Consider the following 15,857-nt stretch of genomic DNA (forward strand, 5'->3'; position numbering starts at 1 on the left):
TCAGACATATAAAAGGATTACTTATGCACATCACCTCAAAAACAGAGGAGAAATGGCCCTGAAGCGCACAGCATAAGGTAAGAGATGACAGCTGTCTGTGCTATCTGGGGCTGCTTATTGATCATAAATGTATTGTTTTCACTTCTGCGCATGGAAACAACGCGATTCATTCGACAACTGTTTGATATGTGAATATAATTCAGTAAAAAGAATGCTAGAACTGTATGAGCACCGGGAAGAGCTTTCATTTGAGCCATAACATGTACATGTGTCATATGAAAAATATGAAAATGAACCAGTGTAAACTACCTAGCTCGGGTATCCAAAATACTGTGTATTTAAGTGTAAATCACTTTTGTACAGTAGAATAAAAACCAAAGTGATGCATATGGGCATAAAATATAGATTCTACACTTTAAAAGGAAACCACTTAAGGGAATCTGGTGCAATGCTAGCCCTTTAAATCTTAAAGCAAAAGTCGATGACGTCACAAACCTGGTACCGGGTCCGCAGAGTTTAACTGGTTAAGCAGCAAATTAAGAGTCATAGTTAATATCGAGAATGGTACCTTAAAATGAACGGAAAAACAATTATGAATCACAAAATACGGAAATTGGTAATTAACAGATTTTTTTACAGTGTAGTGTCTTATTACCCGCCTATTATTAAGATATCGGCTGTTTATTAGTGCTCATAATGCACATATTCTGCATGATCTGCTGATGAATGATCAGAATTATTCACCCCCTTTGGTGTTTTTTTTTTTCCTTCTTTTTTTTTTATATTTTCCAAATGATGTTTAACAGAACAAGGAAATTTCCGCAGTGTGTCTGATAATATTTTTACTTCTGGAGAAAGTCTTATTTGTTTTATTTCGGCTGCAATAAAAGCATTTTTTACATTTTTTTAAAACAATTTTAAGGTCAATATTATTAGCCCACTTTAAGCTATTTTTTTCAGTAGTCTACAGAACAAACCACTGTTATACAATAACTTGCCTATTTACACTGCCTAGTTAACCTAATTAACCTAGTTAAGCCTTGAAATGTGACTTTAAGCTGTATAGAAGTGTCTTGAAAAATATCTAATGAAATATTATTTACTGTCATCATGGCAAAGATAAATTAAATCAGTTATTAGAAATTAGTTAATAAAACTATTACGTTTAGAAATGTGTTGAAGAAATGTGCTCTCCATTAAACAGAAATTAGGGAAAAAAATAAACGGGGCTAATGATTCGGGGGGGCTAATAATTCTGACTTCAACTGTATATGCCTTATCTTACTTCTAATGTAATAACCATTGATAAGTAGCAAATTAGGACTTTATTGAGACAAAAGTCATAGTTAATGGTTTGTTTATAGCAAGAATGGTACCTTATAATAAAGTGCGGCTAAATTTAGTTGACAAAAACTAAATGAACAATGCATGAGAGTAACTAAATGAAAATTAAATATAATATTTATAATAATAATAATATAATAATACCTTTTATTTATAGGCGCCTTTCAAAGCACTCAAGGACACCTTACAATATGTCACAGGCATATTATAAAAACAAGACGGAAGAGTAATAAAACATAATATTAATCCAGAAAATCATTAAAAGCAATCCGGAACAGAAAGGTTTTAACCTGGGATTTAAAATTGGAGATAGAGTCCACCTGACGAATATCTAACAGCAGGGAATTCCATAACTGTGGTGCTATGCAGCTAAAAGCCCTGCCACCAAATATCTGCCACATTATTTAGTATTTGGTTTTCTCGTTCCACAAAGGAAAACCTGGAAGATGAAATACGCATAGTGGAAACATGAGGAAAACCCTATGTGATGAGTGACAATTACTGTGGTCATGGTACTAATGGTACATCATGTAATGCCACATGATGTCAAATCATGATGTCAATGCAATGTTTTCTCGTTTAGTACCATTACCACAGTAATTGTCACTCATCAAATAGGGTTTTGTTCATGCAAATTGGTCTGACAATCTAATAATCCATATTGTTTGTAAATATTTGAGAAATGTATCAAATTACAGCCTTTGTATTCCTTCTTGACTGTCGGTAGTCACATTGCTAGTTTTGTGGTGAACAATTCATCTGTGCATGTCATTAAGAAAACGCAAAATGTTTGCCCTTCTAATTTGAAATTAAAATCTGTAAATGCACTTCCTGTTTGAGGTATTGGGCGTGGCTAACATACTTAACCACGCCCCTCCAGCTGTCAATTTGGACAATAAACAGAAATGGTGAGTAGGAGGAGTCTGTTAGGTTGTATAACTCTCTCCAAACCATTCTCCCCATCTTTCTGAATGAAACACCTACTTTACTACATCCAATCAGCTTGCAGTAGAAAAAACAAGCCACACCCACCATTTTCATATTTAATATTCCATTTCTCTAGGAGCTCCATCACAATACAAAAAAAATAACAATAAAAAATGGTTGCAGCTTCGGGTTCATGCAGACTTGAAAACACGTTTAGGCATGCAGGAATTATCCCTCAAACACCTAGACCACCAGAAAAGGCTTCAGACAGTTATCTCTCCGCAGTGAATAAGAGAGCAGACAGACAAGAGGATCCGTCCTCTGCCATTATTCTGTTTATCAGAGGAGCGTCAAAGCTGGAGAATGACTGACAGTGGCAGCTCTCTTCACTTTCAATGCACAATAACACATCACATCACTTTAGTCCCTCAGTTTCTCTTGCATGCCTATTTTATTTAAAGGTGCTGTATATGCTAGCTTTTGTCTCTTTTAAAGCATTAAAATACCATAATATGTTTGCAGATAATTAAGAAACATGCCAAGTGAACATTCTTGTTTATCTGAAAAACAATGCTGAAGTCAGATATTCTGCTTTGAAAATGTGCGTTACGTGTCGGAACATCTGTCTTTGTCTTTAACCCACCCCACTGCCTGTTTAGCCAATTGTATTTCAGCACCAGGTTGCCTTGGTGTGATTCATTCACTCAGTAAGGCTCCCAAAATATGCATCCGTGACTGAAAAGGTGACCTCCAGTAGACAGTAGCAGACTCCGAAATGAGACACAGATTCAGAGTTCCACATATGGTTATTAATTAGCCGAACTAATTAAACATATTAAAAAGGTACACATTAGGTGAGCAGGTGATATTGTAACCCCGTGTCCAAACAACATGCTACTGTACATGAGATTTGCAGTGATGAGTAATTTGGCTGTTTGCACCAGAGAAAACATGACAGAAATGTAAATACAGCCATTCAGAAGCACAGAATAGTGCACTCACTGCACTCCAACAAAATGGTAAGGTTTATAATCTAATTAATACATATTAAACCTATTTAACATTATTACATGTGGATGATGATTCACTGATATGTGTTGGCTTGCACTTCTAACGTTTCATTTAAAATGGTTTATTTTATTTTCAAGATCTGAGGTGAACTATCTGCTGCTGCTTTCAGTATTATGCCAATAAATGTCATGTGAAATGGATTTCAAACTCACATTATTAGCATTTAACACTGAATAAAGCACATGAGGTTCTGTTGTTCAGCTGTGAGAAATAAAAGCTTATTTCTAAAATATTAATTTCAGGTGTTGGTTAGGACGAGAACTCCTTTTAATACTCCTTTCGCTTGTGTTTTGAATCAGGCATGCAATACCTAGTTCAACCACTGGGTGTCAAATTTCTATACTGCACCTTTAAAACAAGCAAAATAATCTACCAACAGGTTAAGCAAAATATTCTTATTTTAAAGCAAAAACAAGTTGTTTTTTTTTGCTTACCCGTGATCTACAGCTGTAAAAATAGTATAAATCAAATCAGATTTACCAGTGTGAACACATCAGGAGTGCACTGCCATTATTGAATGGTTTTAGCTGATTTTGAATAGAATAGAATAGAATAGAATAGAATAGAATAGAATAGCACAGAATAGAATAGAATAGAATAGAATAGAATAGCATAGAATAGAATAGAATAGAATAGAATAGCATAGAATAGAATAGAATAGAATAGAATAGAATAGAATAGAATAGAATAGCATAGAATAGAATAGAATAGAATAGAATAGAATAGAATAGAATAGCATAGAATAGAATAGAATAGAATAGAATAGAATAGAATAGAATAGAATAGAATAGAATAGAATAGAATAGCACAGAATAGAATAGAATAGAATAGAATAGCATAGAATAGAATAGAATAGAATAGAATAGAATAGAATAGAATAGAATAGCATAGAATAGAATAGAATAGAATAGAATAGAATAGAATAGAATAGAATAGCATAGAATAGAATAGAATAGAATAGAATAGAATAGAATAGAATAGAATAGCATAGAATAGAATAGAATAGAATAGAATAGAATAGAATAGAATAGAATAGAATAGAATAGCACAGAATAGAATAGAATAGAATAGAATAGAATAGAATAGCACAGAATAGAATAGCACAGAATAGAATAGCACAGAATAGAATAGAATAGAATAGAATAGAATAGAATAGAATAGAATAGAATAGAATAGAATAGCACAGAATAGAATAGCACAGAATAGAATAGCACAGAATAGAATAGAATAGAATAGAATAGAATAGAATAGCACAGAATAGAATAGCACAGAATAGAATAGAATAGAATAGAATAGAATGCATTTGTAGGGCCCTATCATACACCCGTTGCTGGCACGTTGCTATTTTGAGGAACTATAATAGATTTTTCAATAGACCAAAGTCGGTCTATTGTCTAGCGCAGAGCGCGTTAGTTGTGCGCCTCGCTTACACACTGCTTAATACACACAAGATGTAGAGCAATACGCAAATATCTTTACAAATGAAAAAAAAACAAAAATATTAAGGATATATAGGATATAATAAGGATGTATATATATATATATATATATATATATATATATATATATATATATATATATATATATATATATATATATCATAGGATATACATATAAAGGATTAAAATATTACAAAACATATTATTTTCTAGCCTACATAAATATAAAAACCATACTTTCATGCCTTCTTCATCTCGGGAGACTTTTTCAGTTTATTCATGACAATTTGCTTTTGTATAATGTTATTATTATTAGCAGTATTATTTATTATATCCATATTTATATTTGTTTTATTAAAAACAAGCTTAGATTTGTCCACCTGTCTGGTTTTAGACCATATGGGGCACAGCAGGTGTATTAGGATATAACTCGGGTTTTTGAGCACACTTCGTTATTATTGTTCATTTATGTTAACAGTTCAACAAGACTCAGCCACATGTGTGTGTTTGAGAGGTGTATATTTAGTCTGTGTAATTAGTCCTGAACAGCTTCAGCTGTGTCTGTTTGCAATAATGGGGATCTAGGCCAGGGTGTGTGAGCGGTGCATGACAGGATATGTAGTTCTTTTGCTGGCAGATTTGTAGTTCTCCAGCGATCTGCATGGCCTATATTGCTGGTTACTGTGACACAAAGTCATTGGAGCATGTGAAAAGTCCAATGAAATTAAGTGCTTTACTCATACAACTGAAGTCAGAATTATTCACCCTCCTGTGAATTTCTTTTCTTTTTCAAAGATTTGCCAAATGATGTTTAACAGAGCAAGAATTTTTACACAGTATTTCCTATAAGATCTTTTCTTAATAATTTATTTGTTTTATTTCAGCTAGAATAAAAGAAGTTTATCATTTTTCAAAAATATTTGAACGTCAATATTATTAGCCTTCTTAATCAATATTTGTTTAGGATTGTCTATAGAACAAACCACTGTTATACAATAACTTGCCTATTTACTCTAACTTTACCTTAATTAACCTAGTTAAGCCTTTAAATGTCACTTTAAGCTAAATACTAGTATCTTAAAAATATCTAATCAAATATTAAGTGCTGTCATCATGGCTGTCACAATCACCAGTGATCTAATCCTGGCAGATCGCTGGTAAACACGCAGATCGATATAGAAATATACAAATCCGCCAGTATATGGACTACTAGTTCAGTCATGCACCGCTCACACGCACCTGTTCTGGATTCCGCTGATTGCACACACACAGCTGTAGGATCGTCAAGGATTGATTACATGGACTTTAAAACAGCGAACACACACATGCATCAGTGATAAGTCTTGTTTAGCTGTAATGAGTGGAGGAACTATGACGTCAATCTGTATGCAAAAACCCAGAATCGAGTTAGCATTTTAGCAGTTCCGGTTCCCTGGTCCCAAAGTTAATGGGTATTTTGAATAGGGCTTCAGTAAAATCGCTTAAATAAGGATACTTTCAAGATACTTTCACGTTTTATTCTACGACATAAAACACATCAGTTACAGCACACTCTTGATTTTTTTAATCGGTTACGCTTCTTTATTAAGACGGTTGCTATCAAGTTGCCAAATGGGACTACAGGCGGTGTTGGAGACATTATGCCTCCTCATCGAGCTGAACTGGTCTGGAGCGCAGCTTGCTTGTGTTGGGCGTTTGGATTTGTCTGTGATTTAAGATATTTTCATGAAGAGTATTTTATGGTTTGTAGTATTTTTCTAATTGGAAATTCATACTGAGTGTAGATAATTCTTTCACTTGTAAGGACCGTCAAGACAGATTAATTTGTTGACCAGCCTGTCTCTTTCCTGCTCTCAGTAATGCAAACTTGTGAATAAATGTGCAAAAATACACACATTTTAACAAATCAAGTGATTTTTCATTGTTTTTTTTTTCATCTGAACACATTTAACTCTGTCATAACTGCAGCATTTACACTCCTCCTTAAAATGTTCAGCAGATGTGACTGTATGGGCTGCTTTTCGCTGTACTTTGTGACAAAAGAAGAATTTTGAATGTTGTTAACTATCATGATGGAACTTGCCGGCATATAGACCTGTCCCTCGCGCCTCATTTCTGTCATCTGTTACTGAAGTAAGCGGGCTGTGTGCACGTGAGTGATACTCTTATTTAAATATGTCTTATGGTAATAATAGGTAGGCACATTTATACACATAGTTTTAAAACTTTTACAACAACCGTAAAGCAAAACATGCTAGCCACGTAAAACAAAAATATCAAAAAGGCATGTAGGTCTATGTGTTTTTGCATATTTATTTGTTTATAATATATAACGTGGATTATAATATAATAAACTGAGAGATTAACTCTGTGTCATGGACATTATTTCTAAAAATAAGCGTGAAAGTTGTCTGTAGCGGGGTGGTGCTGACGTCACAGGCGAGCGCCCCGAAGGCAGTGTAGTCCGTTTATAGCCTAATGTTAGCATTTTAGTTATTGCATTTGCATTTAAGATCCAAAAGTGCTCAAAGTTTGTATTTTGGTGTGACGATTATCCGGCTGGACAAAACGTGTAAGTGTAATGAACAGTGGTTGAACACAGAGCTTATTCTTAATCTTCGAAAAGCCTATGGGAAAATCCTATAGGGATTTTATTAAGGGGAACCAGTTTTATGCTAGCAGCCGATTAGCCTACAAGGTGGCGTCATAGTTCCTCCACTCTGTGATGAACATTACGTGTTTTCCTTGCCTTGCCTTCCATGTTTTGACCCTTGCTTTGTTTTGTTTTGATTGCTTTGGTTTGACCATTCGCCTGTGAATTGACCATGACTCTGGATTGCCCGTATACATGTTTGTTCCTGTGTTGTCAGTTTCTTGCCTGACCATTCTGTTAATAAACCCTGCATTTGGATCCGCACCTCTGTTGTCAGCGTCCTATCACATTGCCGTCTTTCGGATGAGACGTTAAACCGAGGTCCTGACTCTCTGTGGTCATTAAAAATCCCATGGCACTTCTCGTGAAAGAGCAGGGGTGTAACCCCGGTGTCCTGGCCAAAGTCTCTCTATCGGCCCTTACGATCATGGCCTCCCAATCATCCCCTTCCACCTAATTGGCTCTATCACTGTGTCTCCACTCCACCAATAGCTGGTGTGTGGTGAGCGCACTGGTGCCGTTGTCCTGTGCCAGCCGTCGCATCATACAAGTGGATGCTGCACACTGGTGGTGGAGTGGAGAGACCCCCCCTTATGATTGTGAAGCGCTTTGGGTGTATGGCCATACACAATTAATGCGCTATATAAATACACATTACATTACAATGGCGAGGATGAAAGAAATCAGTTATTAGAAATGAGTTATTAAAACTATTGTGTCAAGAAATAGGTTAAATTCTTTCCGTTAAATTGGGGAAAAATATACAGGGGGGCTAGTAATTCAGGAGGGCTAATAAATGTGACTTCAACGGTACACACAAGATACACAAATGACATTTCACACGCGTATTACACTTCACATGAATTACATAAATGCACTTCAGGAAACCTGAGGACAAGACTGTAAACAAACCACGACACTCATACACTCACACACACTCATACACTGTCTCATACACACACAAACACACTCATGCTGCCCTCCAGAAACACACACACACACACACACACACACACACACACACACGCAGTATTCATGATGTCAATGCAGGATGACATTTAAAGCACCGCAGACAAAGGCAAACACACATGAGATATAAAGGCTGAATCTGAGAACACATGAATCAAACACACACACACACACACACACACACGTTTCCTCTGCAGAATATGAACATGTGCTCTGCTCTTCATCTCCTTTCCATTTCATCTCATCTCATTCCTTGTCTTTCATTTTTAATGGCTGGAGAACAGTGAAGGTGGCCATATTCCCTATTCAGAGCTCAGGCAGAGAAATGATTATTCAGCACAGCAGCGCATGAACCGCGTCTCTCAGGTTAAACACAACCTGACAACAAGTCTGATTAGTTAACTGTGACTGAACGAGAGCTGGGAATACATGAAAAGATAAACTCGTGACTGTATAGATGTCTGAATTATTGCATGTACAGTTAAAGAATTATTAGCTCTCCTGTATATTTTTCTCCAATTTCTGTGTAACAGAGAGATTTTCAACACATAACTAAACATAATAGTTTTAATAACTCATTTCTCCTCAGTAATGCAAACTTGTGAATAAATGTGCAAAAATACAAACATTTTAACAAATCAAGTGATTTTTCGTTGTTTTTTTTTCATCTGAACACATTTAACTGTCATAACTGCAGCACAGCCCTGCTTAGCTTCAGTGGGCGACCATGTGAGAGTTGCAGAGAGCTAGCTGCCGGTTATGACTGTTTGACTTACTGAATGACTGACTGACCGAACAATCGTCTGACCCACCCTCCCCCTTCCCTAAAGCCAACCGATAGTGTTTTAAAAAGCCCAGATTGAACCGTCCACCTACTTTCCTAAACTTCCCTATCTACAGTGTGTCAGTATTCATCTGATTGGTGCAATATACGGAGCTGATGCAGTACCAGCCGTGTTCAGTCATAAGCATGTGATCCTTTCGAAATTAGTTTATAAATAAACCGCACTTAAAAAAAGCTTCTTTATTTATTTATTACTAAATTTATTTATTTGTAACTTGTCACGGTTGCAGGTTTGTGCGCTTTTCCGGAGTGTCTGTTTGGTCACGTGGGTTTGTTTTGTTTTGGTTGTACACTTGTATTGGTTATTGGTCACTTGCTATGACGGCAATCAGCTGGGTTGATTAGCTCGCCAGCTGAGGCTCATTATCATTTCTGTTTCTTTGTCAGTTCGTTGTGTTTGCTCATGTGTCTGTCTGTGCTCAGTACTGTGAGTAGTACCTGCGGGATCCCGTTCATCTGTCTGTTTCCTGCCCTGTGTCCTCCTTTGTCCTTTGTTTACACATCCACCCTGTTGGTTTATTTTTGACTGTGTCGAATAAACTCTTCACTCGCATTTTGCATCTTTGGATCTTTTTTGATCAACAGCCACAGTGGCTAGTAGTTTTCCAACGTTACTAGCCACTCTTCATTTCCACTAGCCACAATTTTGTAGTTGGGAAAATATTTTTATATGCATAAATATGACTTTGACATGCTAAAATTACTTGATTTAGATTTTGTGTTTTCTACACATGCCTTCTCATTCATTTCACATTTTGTGTGTTGTGTATGAGCAAACAGGTCATGGTTTCATTGTGTTATACTGCAATTAGGTTTTATTTCACATGACTTTTTTTTTTCAATGTGTCAAAACAAGCTAACTATAGCTGTATACTTTACTTTTTATTTAACAGAACATTTCTTTAAAAAGAAAAACAATTGACCTTTAAAAATAATTATTGTCATCAGGGCTTTACATTAACTTTTTAAATCACCAGACACTGTGGCTAGTAGTTTTCCAATTTTACTAGCCACTCTGCATTTTCACTAGCCACAATTTTGTTGTTATGAAAATATATTTTATGTGCATAAATTTGACGTTGACATGCTAAAATTACTTGATTTAAATTTTGTGTTATGTCCACATGCGTCCTCATTCATTTCACTTTTTGTGTGTCGGGTATGAGCTTGCTCAATGAGCATGAGCAAATGGGTCATGGTTTCATAGTGTTATATTGCAATTAGTTTTTATTTCACATGACTTTTTTTAGAGCTCAAAATTAACGATGTACCTAATTTATCTTTATAACCACACAAAACAATAATTATTTCTTAGCCACAAAATTTTTATGTGTCAAAACAAGCAAAGTATAGCTGTATACTATACTTTTTATTTAACAAAACATTTCTTAAAGAAGAAAGAAAAGCAATTGACTTTTAAAAAATAACTATTGTCATGCATTAGAAATATGCAGAGTAATCTGTCGTGGCTAAAGATCTATCTGATCATCAGTTAACTGCACATAAATGGAGAGTTCATAATAATTAAACCATTTTAACAAAAAAAAAAAAAGCAAATAAAACCGTAAGCAAATGAAAGCAGGTGAAACATACCGTGTGTGATAATGAAAGGATTATCACATGCACACGGTTAACTTTAGGCCTTAATAATCTGTTCAAAGTGAAAGCACCCGGTGCTGCTAACAAAAAGACACATTTTGAGCTCTTAAAAGCATCAGGACTGAGGGTGCAGGTTCATCTCTATTTGTCTAGTTTATTTGAAAGAGAACCGATGACAGTTGCGTTTCCAGAACCTGTTCCAGACACGGTTGCTTCACGATTTGGGAGCACATCACATCAACTGTCATCATCATCAAAGGATCATCATCCTCTCATTCGGTATTCATTTGCTTTCTTCTGCTCGCGTGATCACAATTATTTTACTTCTTGATTCTAAGATCACATTTGCACGCATATTGAGTCATCCTTATATTGTCGAACCCTGCTTTTAGGAAAACCACAATTGAAAAATTATTTTCAACCAGCCAAAGTGGTTAGTGGAGGTGTCTGTTTAACCCGCCAAAGCTGAAATCAACTCGCATTTGGCGGGATGTTAATGTAAAGCCCTGATTGTCATATATTAAAAATATGCACAGTAATCTTTCCCCACTAAAGGTCTCTCAGATCACCAGTTAACTAAACATTAATAGAGAGTTAATCTTATATTAAAGCAATGTTGTTGAAAAAATATATATAATTAAACCATATAAACAGAAATAACCGTAAGCAAAAGAAAGCAGGTGAAAAACATACTGTGATAATGAAAGGATGATCACACGGTTAAGGCCAATTAATAATCTGTTCAAAGCGAAAGCAACCAGTGCTGCTTACAAAAAGACATATTTGGAGCTCTTGAAAGTAGCAAGACTGAGGGTGCATTAGCATTACTTTTTTGCCTGAAACAGAACGGATCACAGTTGCGTTTCAGGCACGGTTGCTTCAAGCAAGGAAACAGGAGCGTGCACATGCTTTAAACAGTCGCGTGCATCACAACAGCTGTTGATGTGTTCAACAAACTGGTTGCGGCGGGAAAGCCTTCCACTCGGAGGAGGTGAGACGTCAGCCCAGCCGGCGAGTGCGAATAGGAGCGGCGTCACACCGCCCCGTAGCATTCGCTTGAAAAAACGAAATGCAACCATTCGTGCCTCCGGTCTCCAGAAACGTCCGCGGAGCTATGTTTTTAGAATGAGCTTGGGTTTTTTTTTTTTTGTCTTTGTTTTTTTTTCAATAATAGTTTTAATAATTAATTTCTTTAACTCAACACAATTTCTTTGTCTTTACCATGATGACAGTCCATAGAATTTTCCCAGTTATTTTGCAATGGTATTCAGCTAGTGACATTTAAAGGCCACATTAATTAGGTTAACTAGGCATCATCGGACAAAGTCACACAGTGTTTGCAACGACAAAAAAGGTGAGCCAATAATACACTTTTCATATATGGGAGTGAATTATTCCTTTAACAGACTCTGAAAATAAATCAACTCTGGTCTCTTCTTCCCGATCGGGTCTCGCTTTTAAAATAAATATAATCCAGAGCTCTCAAATCTCCACAACCCCGCATTTACAAGTCTAATTTAATCTCCTCAGCGAAATGTTCAAAGCCGAGCTGTGACAGCTCCGAAAGCCCAGTTACTGTACAGCAAAAACCAATCGCTCAGATACGTATTTGAGAAATAAGGACACGACAGAGAAAATCCACTCTTAATTAGGACCGCCATCCTAAATATGTTTGGCTAATATCAACGGCGGCAGGAATAAAACAAGCTTTTTTTTATTCACGTTAAACCTACTTAAGTCAGAAAATAGTCGCCCTCTGGGCAGTTTCAGGCATTTAATGTGGTTTTCTAGGAAGCCGTATAGATGTCTTGTGCTAATTTATTCACACTTTGTTCCTTAAACATGTTCGTGGGGGGGTTAATCTTCATAATTTGCTAATTAGAGTTTGTGTTGTAATTGGTCTCTCAGTCATTTGGGCTCATTTGGATGAATATAAATCTAAAATACACTCAGATTAAAGCTGCTTAACAAGGCAAACACTTGAGGAACTCTGCCAGCAAACACTGTTGTGTTCACAAGGATGAAATAAGATTTTGTTTAAAGGAGGAGTATTAATAGTTTTGTTTGAAAACACAGAATATTTATAGTGTGTCAGGAACTAGATGTTATTTATTTATTTATTGACACACATACAGTTGAAGGCAAAATTATAAGGCAAATTTTTCTCAATTGCATGCTTTTTAACGGAGAGAAGTTTTTTTTTTCAACCTATTTCCTTTTGTTTAATTCCTTCTGTCACGTCTGGAACATTGGATGGCTGTAAAGGGTTCAGCACTTCACTGGTTTCGGTCATTTCTGAAATCCAGGTCTTTTTCAGTGTCTGTTAGTCAATTTATGTCAATATCTGCCCCTATTCTGTGTGGCTCCAATGCTCTTTCATTTATATGTGCTTCCTCTTTATAATATTATAAGGAAAGATAACATGTCAATGTCAATTTTATTTATATAGCACTATTAAACACAACCAAAGGTTTAAAAATGTGCTGAACAATAAATCACAAAAAACAAGTATAAATTATAGCTAAAACAAACAATTTCTGATTGAAAGATCTCTTTTCAATCTGCAGATGATTCTCAGATGTATGTTCCTTTAAAATCTCAGAACTCTCTGCAGTCTTTAATTGATTGTCTTGAGGATATTAAATGTTGGATAGCAAAAATGTCCTTTATCTTAAAGGTGGAGTAGGTGATTCAGAAACATGTTTAGTTGTGCTGGTTAAAAGTCTCTTCATATTCCAAAAGTACTGAATAAAGTAAATGATCTAAATGTGTTTATTATGTATTTTTTTAGTCTGCATAAGAAAATGTTCATCCAATAAAATATTGTCGGACCAACAAATAACTCAACAAATCTAAATGTAAATTGCTGCGCAGCCTCTTTAAGCAGACAGATACGCCACTCGCGCTTACACATGAAACACGCATCTACCACTGACAGAGAGATGTCATCGGTCAACTCTGCATCAACTTGAACTTCTTTCTGAAAGACCAGCGTGGCCTTGTATCCATGAAAAGAAAGATTGTTTCTGAAAGGGCTTCTGCCAAAAATGCAGAATCAAAACTTTTCAAATCCATTCTTTCCTTTCAAGATCTGGAAAAAGTCATACATGCTTTCATCACATCTCGCCTAGACTATTGTAATTCCTTATATATTGGTCTCCCTCAGTCTTCATATATATACAGTTTAAGTTAGAATTATTCAACCCTCTGAATTATGAGCCCCCCTGTTTGTTTTTTTCCCCAATTTCTGTTTAACGGAGAGAAGATTTGTTTAACACATTTCTAAACATAATAGTTTTAATAACTTATCTCTAATAACTGATTTATTTTCTCTTTGTCATGATGACAGTAAATAATATTTGACTAGATATTTTTTAGGACACTTCTATACAGCTTAAAGTGACATTTAAATGATTAACTAGGTTAATTAGGTTAACTAGGCAGGTTAGGTTAATTAGCAAGTCATTGTATAACAATGGTTTGTTCTGTAGACAATCAAAACCAAATATATCTTTAAGAGGCTAACAATTTTGAACTTAAAATGTTTTTTAAAAAGTTAAAAAATACTTTTATTTTAGCCTAAATAAAACAAATAAGACTTTCTCCAGAAGAAAAAATATTATAAGAAATACTGTGAAAATTTCCTTGCTCTGTTAAACACTATTTGGGAAATATTTTAAAAAGAAAAAATATATAAAAAGGGGCTAATAATTCTGACTTCAACTGTGTGTGTGTGTGTGTGTGTGTGTGTGTGTGTGTGTGTGTGTGTGTGTGTGTACGTGTTTTTGTGACATATCAGGGCACAAATCTGTATAATGACATGTGTATGACACATTTATTACAAAAAGGAGGTGAAATATGAGGACATTGGTGACGTCCTCGTTTCTCAAAATACTTATGAATCCTACAGAATGAGTTTAATCAGAGAGTAAAGCTGCACACAGTCTCCTGTGATGGTTGGGTTTAGGGGTGGGGTGGGGTGAGGGCAATACAATATACGGTTTGGACAGTATAAAATGAATGGAAACCTATGTAATGTCCTAACTTTTCACAAAAACAAACATGTGTGCGTGTGTGTGTGTGTGTGTGTGTGTGTGTGTGTGTGTGTGTGTGTGTGTATATATAAATTCTTTTCCTAAGGTATATTGTCTGAAAATATGTCTAAGTCTATCATATTCATTTCTATAATAATTATTATGTAATTTACATTATACATTATTTACATACATTATATACAATATTTTAGTAATTATCCAGCTGCATAAAAATATTTATTTGAAAAACTTATTTCTAGAAATTAGCTTTGGATGTTTTAAGGAGGTCTAGATTTTACAGAAAAGACTTCTTTTTTTCAAGATTTTTTTGCTTTAGATGTTTGAATAATTATATATTTTACAGGACAAAAATATGCATATTATGAAACATTTATTGTTTAAATAAGTTGCAAAAGTTAAAACTTCATAAAGTTTATAAGTTTGTACTAAGTTTGGTGAACTGAACAAATTAAATATAGTCTACAAAACCGGCAGGTTAAATAAACTTAAATATGCAAGTTTTGGGAGACTCCATTACTCAATCAAATTGAGGCAACTAATTTCGTTCAGTCAACTAGTTAGGGTTTTCAGTGTGTGTATATATATATATATATATATATATATATATATATATATATATATATATATATATATACATACATACACACACACACACACAACAGTTCTGTCTGGTTCTCGAATCTGATTGGCTGATAGCCGTGATATATTTAAGTAATATCAGCATCCGTACAGCCTCTTTAACCTTTGTGTATTACTCCGCCCACATACAGCCAGCGAAAAGCAGACACTACAGATCTAAAGTTTAAAAGATGCTTGCTCAGCTGTTTAACTGTCAGCTTATGATTTGAATCCAACGCGGAAGAAAGTAGTTCCTCATACAAAAGACTCTCCATGTTTGATTTAGTTTTTATATACACAATTATGCCGTCAAACTGTTGTATAAACGCAGTATCACA

At 35.1% G+C, this 15,857-nt stretch overlaps 1 protein-coding gene across 13 annotated transcripts in view; it reads right to left on the minus strand.

Annotated features, from left to right (window-relative positions):
• The window catches only part of pbx3a (pre-B-cell leukemia homeobox 3a), a 108,526-nt gene that overhangs the window by 38,643 nt on the left and 54,026 nt on the right, over window positions 1–15,857 (minus strand). The window lies entirely within an intron of this gene.

This window comes from Danio rerio, chromosome 5 (genome assembly GCF_052040795.2).
Source record: "Danio rerio strain M-AB ecotype USA chromosome 5, GRCz13ab, whole genome shotgun sequence".
Classification (NCBI taxonomy): domain Eukaryota; kingdom Metazoa; phylum Chordata; class Actinopteri; order Cypriniformes; family Danionidae; genus Danio; species Danio rerio.